Source organism: Lolium perenne, chromosome 1 (genome assembly GCF_019359855.2).
Source record: "Lolium perenne isolate Kyuss_39 chromosome 1, Kyuss_2.0, whole genome shotgun sequence".
NCBI classification, from domain to species: Eukaryota; Viridiplantae; Streptophyta; class Magnoliopsida; order Poales; family Poaceae; genus Lolium; species Lolium perenne.
This window is the reverse complement of record NC_067244.2, coordinates 36,931,649-36,945,111: the sequence shown is the minus strand read 5'-3', so window position 1 is coordinate 36,945,111 and position 13,463 is coordinate 36,931,649. Positions and strand designations below refer to the sequence as shown.

The 13,463-nt window shown below is 48.6% G+C and overlaps 1 long non-coding RNA gene across 1 annotated transcript; it reads right to left on the bottom strand.

The window, feature by feature from the left end:
- Window positions 1-1,533: 1,533 nt before the first annotated feature.
- Window positions 1,534-6,548, bottom strand: LOC139836285 (uncharacterized). Its single transcript, XR_011752984.1, has 3 exons — window positions 5,559-6,548; window positions 5,071-5,155; window positions 1,534-1,782 (listed from the first exon to the last, which is right to left on the bottom strand). It is a non-coding gene; the product is annotated as an uncharacterized lncRNA (long non-coding RNA).
- Between the last annotated feature and the right edge of the window lie 6,915 nt (window positions 6,549-13,463).

Sequence of the window (13,463 nt, the reverse complement as noted above, 5' to 3'; positions counted from 1 at the left end):
CGATTAGGCCGTGGCCCATTAGAACAATTTTTCTCCTTTTCTCTCCTCGGGCTTCTAGTTAGGTTTTTATTGGTTTTCTTCCGGTACGGCTCACTCTGTTTTCTTTGTCAGTTTCTTCGGTTTTTATTTTTTTTCGTTTCTTTTTATTGAAAAATGGAAACACTTTTAATTTTAAATATGTTAGAGATATGAACTTTTTTGTGGTTTTCTGTTTTTATAGTTTCATTAAATATGTTTAGATTCATAATTTGTTTAAATTCAAATTTTGTACAGTTTCGAAATTTGCTCATATTTAAACTTTGTTTGGTTTTGAAATTTGTTCAGGTTCAATTTTCGCTTGACTTCAAAATTTTCTTAAATTCAAAATTTTGTTCGGTTTTGAAATTTACTCATATTCAAATTTTGCTCGGTTTCAAAATTCAAATATTATTTTCAGTTTCAAAATTTGTTCACATTGAATTTTTGCTCGGTTTTGAAATTCAAATGTTATTTTCAGTTTAAAAATTTGTTCACATTGAATATACTTTTCCTGAGAGATAGAAAAGCCATCAGAAGTGGAGGAGACCTCAATCCCAGGAAAGTAGCGACGAGGACCAAGATCAGTCATAAGAAACTGATCACGAAGACGAGCCTTGACAAAGACAATATACTCAGGATCATCACCAGCAATGATCATATCATCAACATAGAGAAGGAGACGAATGCGTCCACGAGGAGAAGAGCATTGGATCGTGAACGCTAGGAGAGAAATCAGCAGCAGTCACCACAGAGGCAAAGCGCTCAAACCAGGCACGAGGGGCCTGTTTCGGGCCATAAAGAGAACGTCGAAGACGACAAACCATCCCATCGGGAACAGAATACCCAGGAGGAGGCTGCATGTAAACCTCCTCACTCAACTTGCCATTAAGAAAAGCGCTCTGAACATCAAGCTGAGACACAGACCATCGTAGAACAGAAGAAACAACAAGAAGAGTACGCACATTGGTCATATGAGCCACATGGGAAAAAGTCTCATCATAGTCACGGTCGTGCTCCTGCTGAAATGCACGAGCCACAAGACGCGCTTTATAGCGCTCAAGAGATCCATCAGAGCGGGTCTTAATTTTATAGACCCACTTACACGTGATAGGCGAACACCAGGAGGGGGAGAAACAAGATCCTAGGTGCCAGTGCGATCAAGCGCAGCAATCTCCTCAGCCATGGCAAGATGCCATTCAGGATGATGCCCGGCATCCCGATAAGAAGTCGGCTCGAAGGCAACAGAGAGACCATACTGACTAGGAGAGTAACAGTCTGGCGCACCACGCTGACGAACATGCCGTGAAGAGGAAAGCTCATCGGCGGAAGATGACTCTTCGGAAGAAGAGGAAGAAGGAACAGCAGAGGAAGGGTGTGACGCCCCAGAACCGGTACCATGAGGATCCCAGCGAATCCGCCGAAATCCGCACGATATCGATTTTAGGAGACGCACCACCAAGCGCCTCGTACACGCCGAAGCATGCACGCGATGCGGGTGGAATCAATCACGAGAGGTAACATTGCAACAGGTTTACAATAGAGCCCACAAGAAACATATATTACAACAACGACTCCGACGAGTCAAGAGACAAATATACAACATAAGATCCAAATCATACAGAAGATCAAATATGTCCGAGTACGGACAAGATACAAATGGGACTAAGAGTCCTGAAGATAACCAAGTGGCGTCCATAACCCTGCCCAGGCCAAGCCGGAAGGGTAACCTTGCTAGCGTCATCTTCATCGAACATATCTTCATACCTGCCCGGTTATATCCCGTAGAAGCAGCAATAAGTACGGGTTCGTACTTAACAAGACTTCAAGACGTATAAGCATTCGTCAACCGGTCGTCCTTTGTACTTGAGGCACGCAGGGGACTTAGAGGACGCAAGAGGAACGTCATAGGCAATATGGTGGGGTTAAGCGGCAGCGCGCAAGCACTAAAAACCTATAGAGACACTCTACAACAGTCGTCTATCAGAGAAGGTGAGAGAGCGTAACTAACAGTTCTATACTCTGCAAACATAACACAGCCAATGTGTTCCCCCTTCGCCAAGAAGTACTGGCAAAGGCACTCACACGGTTGTCAAGTTTTAACCATTTATTATTAGAGTTGTGCTAACTTACTACGCAAGTTATTATGATTGAAACAGCAGGTGTAAGTTGTCTATGGTCGAGTCATACAGCTCCAATTCGTCCATAACCGCGGACACGGCTTATCGATAAGATGTACACCCTGCAGGGGTTGCCCAAATGTACCCACACGCACCGCTCGATCCACTTACGACAGGTGGATATCACGGCTTGCACTCTCCTTCACGACAACAATGTCTAGGAAGCCACCTAACCAAGTTGAACCCGAATCGAAGTCCGGCCGTATCTCCGAAACGGACCTAGCTATTGCGTGCACGGCTTCCGAGGGTCAGAACACACACAGGGGCGAATGACCCGCTTCAGCATGCGATAAACGCTCAGGCCGCAAACCTATACGTGCATACCAGAAACAAGGGATACAAGGCACCCAGAGGCTTCCCAAAGTAAATAAGTAACAAGCTGGCATGCACGCAACAACAAATGGTAAAACATTGCAAACTAGTTGTGGCCACTGGACAAAGCTGTAGATTCCGGCAGTGGTCAAGGGGAGACCCATAAGCATACCCACGTGTGGTTAGAGCGCTCAGTCTCGGAACAGATAACAAGAACTCGGGGTCCTAGATTTCATGGAAACACAAGTGAGCCGTCATAAAACGAGCAACTGACTCACCGATGCCTCCGCTTAACAACTATTAACAAGTAACCATGATACCCTCAACAGATATATCCATAAGGTAAATGTGTTGTTGCCACCCGGTGGCAATGCCACCCCTCTCATTGCCGTGGGATTGATCATCAAGATTCGGATCGATCTCTGTCTCTCATTTCTTGATTAGTGTAGCTTTTGCAAATTACCTGACACACGGCAGGCTAAGAGCAGTCATCATATAGTCATATCGTCAGACCCTAGAATAGCAGTGCACAGTCAAATGTGAATAGATGCTCTGCAAATGTCCTGGCACGACATATGGTTGTTGTCTTCATTTAATAAATTTGCATGCCACAAACATGTGGTTGATGGCAAGTGCTGCTATCCACTAGAAATTTATAAACAAGCTGAATTCGGTCGATTGCTTTAGAGTAGTTGTCATGATTTTTATGTGTGCAGTTGGGTGGCAGGCTCGCTCCATACTTAAGTGGTTGTTTGGATTAGCACGATTTCGAGTTAGTTTTTTGCAAAACAAGTTTAAGGAGGGTTTTTAGCAAAACTAATTTTAGTTAGTTTCTTTTGTTAAACATGTTTAAGGAAAACTACGTTTGGGGGGGCTGGAGGCGAAAAGCACATATTCATAGTGGCCGCATGTAGCGCTGCCGACACCGGGCGCGCACCGACCAGCGCCCCGACCAGCGTATCTTCCAACAGCGTCTGCCACGAGACCACCTGAACCATATATGAAGCATGGCGGTGGCCGCTCGCTATGTTCAGTCTACTACGCACGATGCAGCACGACGAGAACGGCAGCACATTGGCTGCCTTCGCACGTGTGTCTTATGCCTCGGCGAACGCCACGGCTCGGGGCTTCCTGCAGGTAGGCGCCGCCGCAGTCTTTGGTGAAGATAGTCAGGGAGCCTGCCGCCCGCGCCGTCCTTGAGAATCGACGCCGAGGGACTCGAGGAACAGGATGGCCTGTGTGCTGTAGGAGGTGGGCCGGTGAGGCCGCACATATAGGAGACGTAGAAGAGGCTACTGTTGATTCTACCCCCGCTAGCTAATTCCTTATTAATTCACCTGAAGCATATCTTCTGTTGTATGCTCCACCCTCGATCCGTTGTTCTATTCTCAGTTTCTCTCTTTGGTTTGCTTATTAGATGCAATTGCTGATTGGTTTTGACCGTACGTGTGAGTGCATCGACTGGAGTTGGAGCTTGGAGGCCAGTCCATGGTCGCCGGGTTTTTTAGTTGGTTGGTCGCCATTTCTCTTGTACAGTAGTTACTGTAGAAGAGAGATTGTGAGAGGTAGAAGAAGAAGATAGAGCTGCAAGGTTAGCCTCAACACACGTCCATGGCTCCCCGCCAGAGTGCTACTGCTACAGTCTCCAAGTCCGCGCGCAGCACCTTGACGGCCCATGCTTCACTGATGCCGCCGCCCGACGCAGAAAGGCTGGTGACGCTGCGGCTACTTGGGTGCGTCGTACTGCTCACTTGGCAACCTCTGCTGCTGTTACTGCGGGGTGGAGGCCTAGAGCTCGATGTGCCGTCTGCCTTCACGCTCGTGTCGCCACCGCCCGTGTGAGCATGGCCCGGGTAGACATACACTTTGACCTGGACTTCTTCATGGCCAGCCGCATTCAACCCAAATCAAACAATATATGCCAAGTTTTGGGGAAATAAACAGCGTATGCATGCACGAAGCACTCAGTATGTTAGCATAGTCTGACATGCACGTAGAGCAGCAGTACGGGCTATGCATGCATTTATTCGGTGCATTTTTGCATCTGCAAAAAGCTGAAATAAGCGATCAGCTAGCCGGGTCTTGCGCTGCATGGCTCTGCAGGCCCTGACACTTCAAGCATATAATTAGGTTATAAACCAGTTTAGCACATGACCAATGAGTTGTAACTGCATCGCTGTGGATATCTGGCAGCGCGAAAACGAATCTCCATCAATTCATCGGACCGCAGCCAAAGGGGGGGCATTGCCACCCGGTGGCAACAAATCCACACTCATATCCATAAACCATGTGTCAATGATCCCCAACAGATAATCCGATAAGATAGCGGTAACGGTAACGAGATATAAACAGCACTAGCATGCACTACGACTCGCAAGGTAGACCCGATAACCAAGCAACAGCTGTAGGAGGTTGGTGGTTGGTGGTGGCAATATGGGCTGCTTGAGGTAAAAGTGGAAGGGACACGTGACAAGAACGCAACTTAAGGATAGCATGAGGGAGAAGGCAAAATAAAATAGATAAGCGACTTCTGCAGGGGCAGGAGTATAAGGGAAATGCTTGCCTGTTAAAGCTTGCCGAGGGACATCCGGAGAACTTGGCGTATCTCACCGCACCACTTCACGATCCTATCCGGGAAGAAGCAAATACTGGAACACACAACGCATACAAGTCTTACTACTACGGATAAAGAAGATCCAGCATGATCAAGATGATATGCATGACATGGCATATATGGTGCAGTGCAACTTATCCAATTTGAACGAAATCGGAATCCCGAAAATTATATATTAGGTTCAAGTTGTTTTTCTACCCTGCATATTAAATGTTGATTAGCATGGCAACACATGGCATGGGTGAGCTACACAATTTAAATGGAACCGGGATAAGAGATAAGCAATCCCGCACAATTCCATATTTAATATTAGGTGATTCGCTATTACCCGAACCCACAAGATATGAGATGCGATGCAACATGTATGGATGATTTTTCAATGCACACAAGATGTATGTCACATTTAGAAAATATAGGGCTTATGGTTGGGTTCTCACATTATCGGAACAAGGATGGTCGCCGGATTCGGGTTCGAAGAGGAAGAAGAGGAAGCCGAGGTCTCGGACTTTGAATCGGTGAAGAAGAACTTGGGTTGTCCGGCTTCGGGGTCGATGGCAAACTTGAGTAGGAGCCGATGGCCTCCGGGTTCGGGAACGATCTTCACATCAGGGAGGAAGAACTTGAATTGCTGCCGGTAGTCTTCCGATGAACTTGGCAGACTTGTCGATGGACAGAAACACCATCATGTGTGCACATCAGGAATAAGGAAACAGACGAAGCACCGAACACAACGCAACATAAGCCACTAGTACTGGCTTGTGCAGCGACACGAGCAGCAACGAAGAGGTCCAATTGGACTTGGCAACACCACCACGGCTGCGCGTAGCAACATCTCCTGGCAGCAAGGGCGGCGTGGGGAACAAGGAGATGCAGTGGCGTCGACTGGAGTTTGCCCAAGTGAAGATGGCGACGGGATCTGGGGTCTTTGATACAGAAAACTGCAGCGCTACTGTTGCCGAACGAGGCATGAAGAGGTGGCGCTGGGGTTGGGTAGGGAGATGGCGACGCGGGTTCGGCGGGGGGCCAAGAGGAGCAGAGCGGGGAAGACGCTGTGGTGGAGCTTGGCGCTGCAGGGGAAAGGGGCGTCGACCGCGCAGGGGCAAGGGCGATGCAGGGCCCATGCGCGCGAGATGGAGAAGGGCGTCGAGATGGCCGGGGTGCGCGACGGCGCTCGCGTCTGAGGCGGAGAGGAACCGCGACGGCGAGGTCGTGCGGCTCTGGCCGGGACGCCCGGGGTCGAGCAGGGGAAGGGAGGCGCGGCGGCGGCTGGACCTTGGAGGAGAGGAGGCGTAGCAGGGAGCGCCGGACGGGGGGCTCGGGTCGAGCGGGTGAGCAGAGGGAGGAGACGCGGCGGCCAGCTGCTGCAGGCGAGCGGGAGGAGCGGCGTCGGGGACGGGTTCGGTGCAGAGAGAGGAAGAGAGTCTGGGTGGTTGGTGGGAGGACCGGATCAGGAATAAGAAAAAGACAAGGGGGAAAGAAAAGACCCAAATTATCCCGGGCGGGCGCCTGCCAGATAGACGTCCTCAGCGCACGCGCTATACGACAAAACGAGCTAGGCCAGCGAGCGACCGGAGCTTGGGGTCCTGCTCTGTTCGTCCTGGCGGCGAATCCCCACTTAGTTCGACCGGATCCACACGGTCGCGTCGCTCCTGCTCCGGCCGCCATGTCCTCCAGCAGCTGCTCCGGCCGCCGCCTCGCTGACCTCCTCCTCCAGCCGCAACATCGGCCGGTGCGTTCCGGACGATCTCGTCTAGCAGCTGCTTCGGCTGCCGCGACGCTGACCTCCTCGCGGAACAGTTGCTCCGGATACTGCGCCGCCGATCTCCAGCAGCTCCGTCCGTCGTGTTTCCAACCTCCTACTCCAGTAGCAGCTCCACTGCAGTTGAAGACCGCTGCATCGAAGTTGCCCGCCACAGCAAAAGTTGCACACCGCAGTTTTAAAGGTGCTAAAATATATTGGTGCCTTAAGACGTAATTTTTGGTACCCTGCAGAGCAACTCTAATGTGTGACAAAACAATATTGGTGCCCGCTAGAGCAACTTTGGTGTCCGACGATGCAATTTCCGGTACCCTGCAGAGCAAGTTCGAACCCTGACAGAGCAACTCTAATACATGTTAGAGCAACGTTGGTGTCAGTCGGAGCAACTTTGGGGTCGATAGGGCAACTTTGGTGCCCAGGGCAATTTTGACACCAACATTATGATTCTAGTGAGCGACAATCAACTTTTAGCATCCGTCAGAGCACCTTTGATACCCGACAACATAAATATGGTAGTAGAAAGCGTAACTTTGGTGCCTAAAAAAGCAAATTTTGTGCTCAATAAAGAAAATTTGGTGCCGACAACACTACTTTGTGCCCAATGACGCAACTTTGATGCACTTGAGTTCTCGAAGGCATGTGCGAACGCATGTATGTGACAAAGCAGCTTTTATACCCGGCGGGGCAATTCTAGTGCACAACTTTGTAGCCGACAAATCATGGGCATGTCATGATTTTTTTTTTTTTGCTTTTTTCTCCCATCCTCTTCCTCCCCAACGAGCGGCCAATCCCTGTATCCCCGCCCGTCGCATGCCTCACGCCAAAGCAACGTTGGTTCTTGCGGCACATTCTTGTGTCCGATAGAGCAACTTTAGTGACTTACGGCGCAACTCTAGTGTTCGACAATGCCCAATATGGCAATTTTGATGTTCGATGACACAACTTTGGTGTCCGATGACACAATTTTGGTGCCCGAAAACACAACTTTGGTGCCCACCATAGAAAAATTGGTGCTGATATTGCAATTTTGGTGCCCGACAACACAACACTTTAGTGCCCAGTTGAGCAAGTTTTTATTTGAAAGTTACAAGTATGCAATATACTTGATGTCTGACAGAGCAACTTCGGAATTCAACGAAGCAACTTCGGAACACGATGGAGCAACTTCTGAACCCAACGGAGCAACCTTGCTCCACGACAGAGCAACTTTGGACAAAAATATTGGCATAAATATACAACACAAGAGTATTATCTAGGAAACTATTATGTGAGGTTAGGCAATTATTGGCATAAATAGGCAACACAAGAGGATTAGCTAGTACGAAATAGTACTAACAAATAGCCAGAATTGAGCAATTATCATGGTTTTTTTAGCCAGAATTGAGCAATTATCATGGTTTTCCGACAGAGCAAATTTGATGCCTCACGGTGCAACTTTAGACCCCGACAGAGCAACTTTGGTACCTAATAGCACAATTTTGGTTTCCGATAGAGCAACTTTGGTACCTAACGGCTAACGACACAATTTTGGTTTCCGACATACTAACTTTGGTGCCTTACGAAGCAACTTTGGTTCCCGCCGAAGCAATTCCGATACCCAAAGGAGCAACTTCGGTGTCTAACGATGCAATTATGGTGCCTGACAGCGCAACTTTGGAACCCTACGGAGCAACTTTGGAGCCCAACTTTGGTGACATACAGAGCAACTTTTGTGCATGGTGGCACAATTTTGGTGTCCGAAAGAGCAACTTTGGTGCCCACCGGAGAAAATTAGGTGCCTCACGTCGCAACAATGGTGCATGATAGCGCAACATTGGTGCATGGCAACACAATATTGGTGTCCGGCGAAGCATTTTGTGCATGATGACACAACTTTGGTACCTGGCGGTTCAACTTTGGAAGTACCCTACTGTTGTTGTAAAGGTGCTTACTGTGTCGATAAGTTGTTATAAGTTGTCTAACGATATTTATAAGTTGTCTATAGTTGCACGAAATTTCCTAGTACTACTGCAAATTTGCCTCCCCCTCCGATGGCCCCGGAGACTCGCGGCTGCGAGGGCCAGCTCCAACCAGGGCCTATGTACGACGGTCCTGAACAGCACAAGAATCAGCGTCAAGAATGACGCGACAACCAGAATCAGTAAGCTGACTAGCAGAAAAAGATTCATCTTAAGACTAGGAACATGAGAAACGTCAGGAACAGAAAAAGAGCGAGTAGAGAGGGTGCCTCGACTGGAAACAGGAAGAGAGGTACCATCAGCCGTGATAACATGGACATGAGAAATAAGAGAACGAAGAGCAGAAAGAATAGAAGACGCATACGTCATATGAAAAGAAGCTCCAGAATCCAGATACCACGGGGATGACGTACCTGACTGTGTAGAAGATGGTGGTCGCGCAGTGCCAGAAGAGCTAGGCACAAAACCAGTAGTACCCGACGAGGAAGAGTCTGTAGCAGCGAGCAGACCACGAAGACCACGGATAATATCCTGCTCAGAGAGTGCAACTGCAGAAGATCCTGAAGAACCAGCCTGCTAACGAGCATGGTACTGCTGACATAAACTGGGATCCCTCCTCCAGCAGCTAGAGAAATCGTGGCCAGGCTTGCCACAGTAGGAGCAAGGAGGACGAGGAGGGCGGATCTGACCACGAGGCTGCTGAGGCTGACTCTGGCCCTAGACCGGAGGAGTAGAGAGTATCGGCGGTACTGGAGACCGCAACGAAGTCGACGACACAGGAGGACCACGAACAGACGACACAAGAGGACCACAAGCAGCAAGTACAGAGGGAACCTCAAGAAGACCAGCACCACGAAGACGAGTCTCCTCAGCACGAAGCTCAGACAATACCTCAGAGAGCGGAAAACGACCACGAGCAAGCAGTTGGGCACGACGAGGCTCAAACTCCTTGCGGAGCCGCGACAAGAACTCAAATACGTGCTGAAACTCAAGATACACGCGCACAGTCAGACAACAGGGACATGTGGCACACACAGCTGTACGAAGAGAATCAAGCTGATGCCAGATAGCTGCACTCTGAGTATAGAACTCATCAATAGTAGAATCACCCTGCTGAAGAGCATCCCCAGACGGCTGATAGCGCTGACGAAGAAAAGCCTACTAAGCAATATGAAAGTGCATGGAGCCCCCATGTGTGGTTTTGGTAATTAATGATAATCCCTATGGACTAATGTTTGCATTGAGTTATATTTGTAGGAGTTGTCCATAGGCAATTCTTGAACCATTTGTTGGCTTCAAGGTTGCAATAAGAAGAAATTGATGAAGGAGATCAAGTGTCAAGTATGTCTTGAAGATGAAGATGAAGTGAGCCCTCAAGTTACTTCAAGACATCAATATGATGAAGAATGAAGAATGAAGTGCAAGTTCAAGATGAGCCATCTCGAAGAGATCCTTTGCTTGAGTCTTGCCATCCACATGGTGGTCATGGTTATGTGAAGATGCGCCGAAGAAGAAGCTCTCCCATGGTGGATTATGGGGGAGCAATCCACAAGACTTCGTCAAGCAAGCACAAGCAAGAAAGGCGTTCCATCTTGTTGAGGTCAAGATCGTCGTCATCGAGCTCAAGTGGAATGCGCAAGTATAAGGTTTGCTCTTGATAGGGTTTCTTTCTCACCGGTCTCATAGTGTAGTTAGAGACCGGTTTATAGTTTAGTTGCCGTACTATCAAGAGGGCTCTCGAGTGAGTATCTCGATCGTATCGTTCGGAGAGAGCTCAAACCTTTGCATCCTTGCATCATCTTTCTTGGTTGTTATTTGGACCTTATCCATGTGATGTTTTAGAGCTTGTGCTTATTCTCATGACAAGCTCTAGTTCATTGAGAATGGTTTTTCCATGGGCAACTTGTTGCATTTTCAAGATTGGAGGTTTTACCGGTATGTCTTTTTGAGATAGGTCAAACCTTTCATCATTTGTTTCTATCCTCCTTTGCTGGACTATGATGTTTCTATGCATATTGTTGTAGAGCTTGTTGTTGTGATTTCAACGAGCCCAAGATCATCGAAATCGGAGTCCGGATGCAAAAGTTATGCCCGTTTTAGTTTTGGTGTTTCTGCAGTTTGCTTAGGCCGGATATTTCGGAAATATCCGGGCCGGATTATCCGGGCCGGATATTTGGGAAATATCCGGCCCGCTCGAAATCGGCTAAGGACCTCAGGAATTGCTGCTCAGTATAGGGGCCGGACATTTGCCCGGATTTTGACCAGGTTTTGTCCCGGAGGCCGGATTATCCGGGGGGGGGGGGGGGGGCGGATTATCCGGCCCTTACTTAGGCCGGATTATCCGGCCCTTACTTAGGCTGGATTATCCGGCCCTGGTTTTGCCCAACGGCTCGATTTTCTTGGGGGGTATAAATACCCCCCTTCTTCCTCCTTGGGCTGTTGCTTCTTCTACTCTCTCTCTCCTCCATTGTTGTTCTTGAGAAGCTTGCCCTTTCTCTCTATCCCTCCATGATTCTTGCCCCATTTTGAGGGAAAAGAGAGAGGAGATCTAGATCCACACTTTGACCAAACCAAATCATCTCTTTGTGAGTGAATCTTTGGGATCTAGATCTTGGAGAATTTTGTGTTCTCCTCTTTGTTCTTCCTCTCCTATTTCCCCAATAGCTTTTGTAGCTTTGTTGGAATTTGAGAGAGAAGGACTTGAGCATCTTTGTGGTGTTCTTGCCATTGCATTTGGTGCATCGATTTGAGTTCTCCACGGTGATTCGTGGTGGTGAAAGCAAGAAGATTGTTACTCTTGGGTTCTTGGAACCCTAGACGGATTCTACGCCTTTGTGGCGATTTGTTGGGAGCCTCCAATTAAGTTGTGGATGTGTGCCCCAATCTTTGTGTAAGGCCCGGTTTCCGCCTCGAAGGAAATCCCTTAGTGGAACCGTGACCTAGGCCTTTGTGGCGAGGGTCACCGGAGATTTAGGTGAGGCGCCTTCGTGGCGTTCGGTGTGTGGTGTGAGTACCGCATCTTGGGGTGAGGCCTTTGTGGCGTTGGTGTGCATCGAGCAACCACACCTCAAGATGAGCCTCTTGTGGCGTTCGGGAGCACTAAGCAACCGCACCTCTCCACCGGAGATTAGCACTCGCAAGAGTGTGAACTCCGGGATAAATCATCGTCTCCCGCGTGCCTCGGTTATCTCTATACCCGAGCTCTTTACTTATGCACTTTACCTTGTGATAGCCATCGTGCTTGAAGTTATATATATCTTGCTATCACATACTTGCTTGTATTGCTTAGCATAAGTTGTTGGTGCACATAGGTGAACCATTGCTTAGAATAAGTTGTTGGTGCACATAGGTGAACAATAGTATATAGGCTTTGGGCTTGACAAAGTAAACGCTAGTTTTATTCCGCATTTGTTAAGCCCATCTCGTAAAAGTTTTAAATCGCCTATTCACCCCCCCTCTAGGCGACATCTGTGTCCTTTCACAACAACAGTGGGAAGACCCATAAACTCAGCAGCATACTGAGGCAGAACACTGGAAGTGAGAACAACAGCACCACAAACATCCTCATCTATCCACTGAGTGTAGTCAGTCAGATCAAGCGGTACGTCGCAACAGCGGTAGAATACTCCTGGACCTTCTGGTCATACTTAGCCAGAGCAGTATCATCAACACTCTTGGGCGTACTCCTCCTGAGTAGCATCGGGGGCAAGGGCAACGGGCGTCGGTGGAATAGGCGCCGTAGAAGCAGTGGGGCGCGGCGGACAGGGAGCCTCGCCAGAAAGCACACCCCAAAGACGAAGACCGCGCATGTGGCGCATAAAGGCATCGAAATCAGGGTAATTCGCGCCATCAAAAATCACCGGGAAGCAAGGAATCGCAAGATAGCCCGATGAGGAAGACATAATTTTTGTTTTTTGGGAAGAAACTGAAAACTGAATCAGATCACGCGACGGAAACTGGCGGGCGCACGACGCGACGTAGACTGGCAAGCACGCGTGGAGGCGGACGGGGGCGGATGGGCGGGCGGCGACCGGGAGGCGGCGGTAGCCGAAGAAGGAGCAGCGCCCGGGCGGCGACCGGAGAAGGAGCGGCGGCCGGAGAGCCGGGCGACGGCCGGGAGGAGGAACTGTCACTGACAGATCGAATTTTGCTCTGATACCATGTTAGGGTAATAGACAGCTTGTATTACCAAGGGGTCAAAAGCCACAATATATAGTACAGGTACATGTGCAAATATGCAGGAAGCCCCCTAACATATGGGGAAACTACAATATACAAATATATACATCTAACAGTATTAAAACAAACGAGAAAGAAAGGGCAATCGATATTATTTTAGTTTATGTTTCCCTTTTCTCCCATTTCCAATTTTTTATTTTTATTTTTGTTTCCCTTTTCCTTTTGATATTACTAGTAAATGTGCCCGTGCGTTGCAACGGCAGACAACAAATTAGTATCACGTCGCACACAAATTAAGTTGTGGTTGGTACTGGCATAGACAACTATTCTAAAGAAATCTTGAAGACATGAACATATTTCTTACTTTCGTAGTACTGTTAGTGTGCTACTGCAAAATACCAAGTCAGTAAGTAAAAGCATTGACGACGCACCGTGGAGGGACCCTA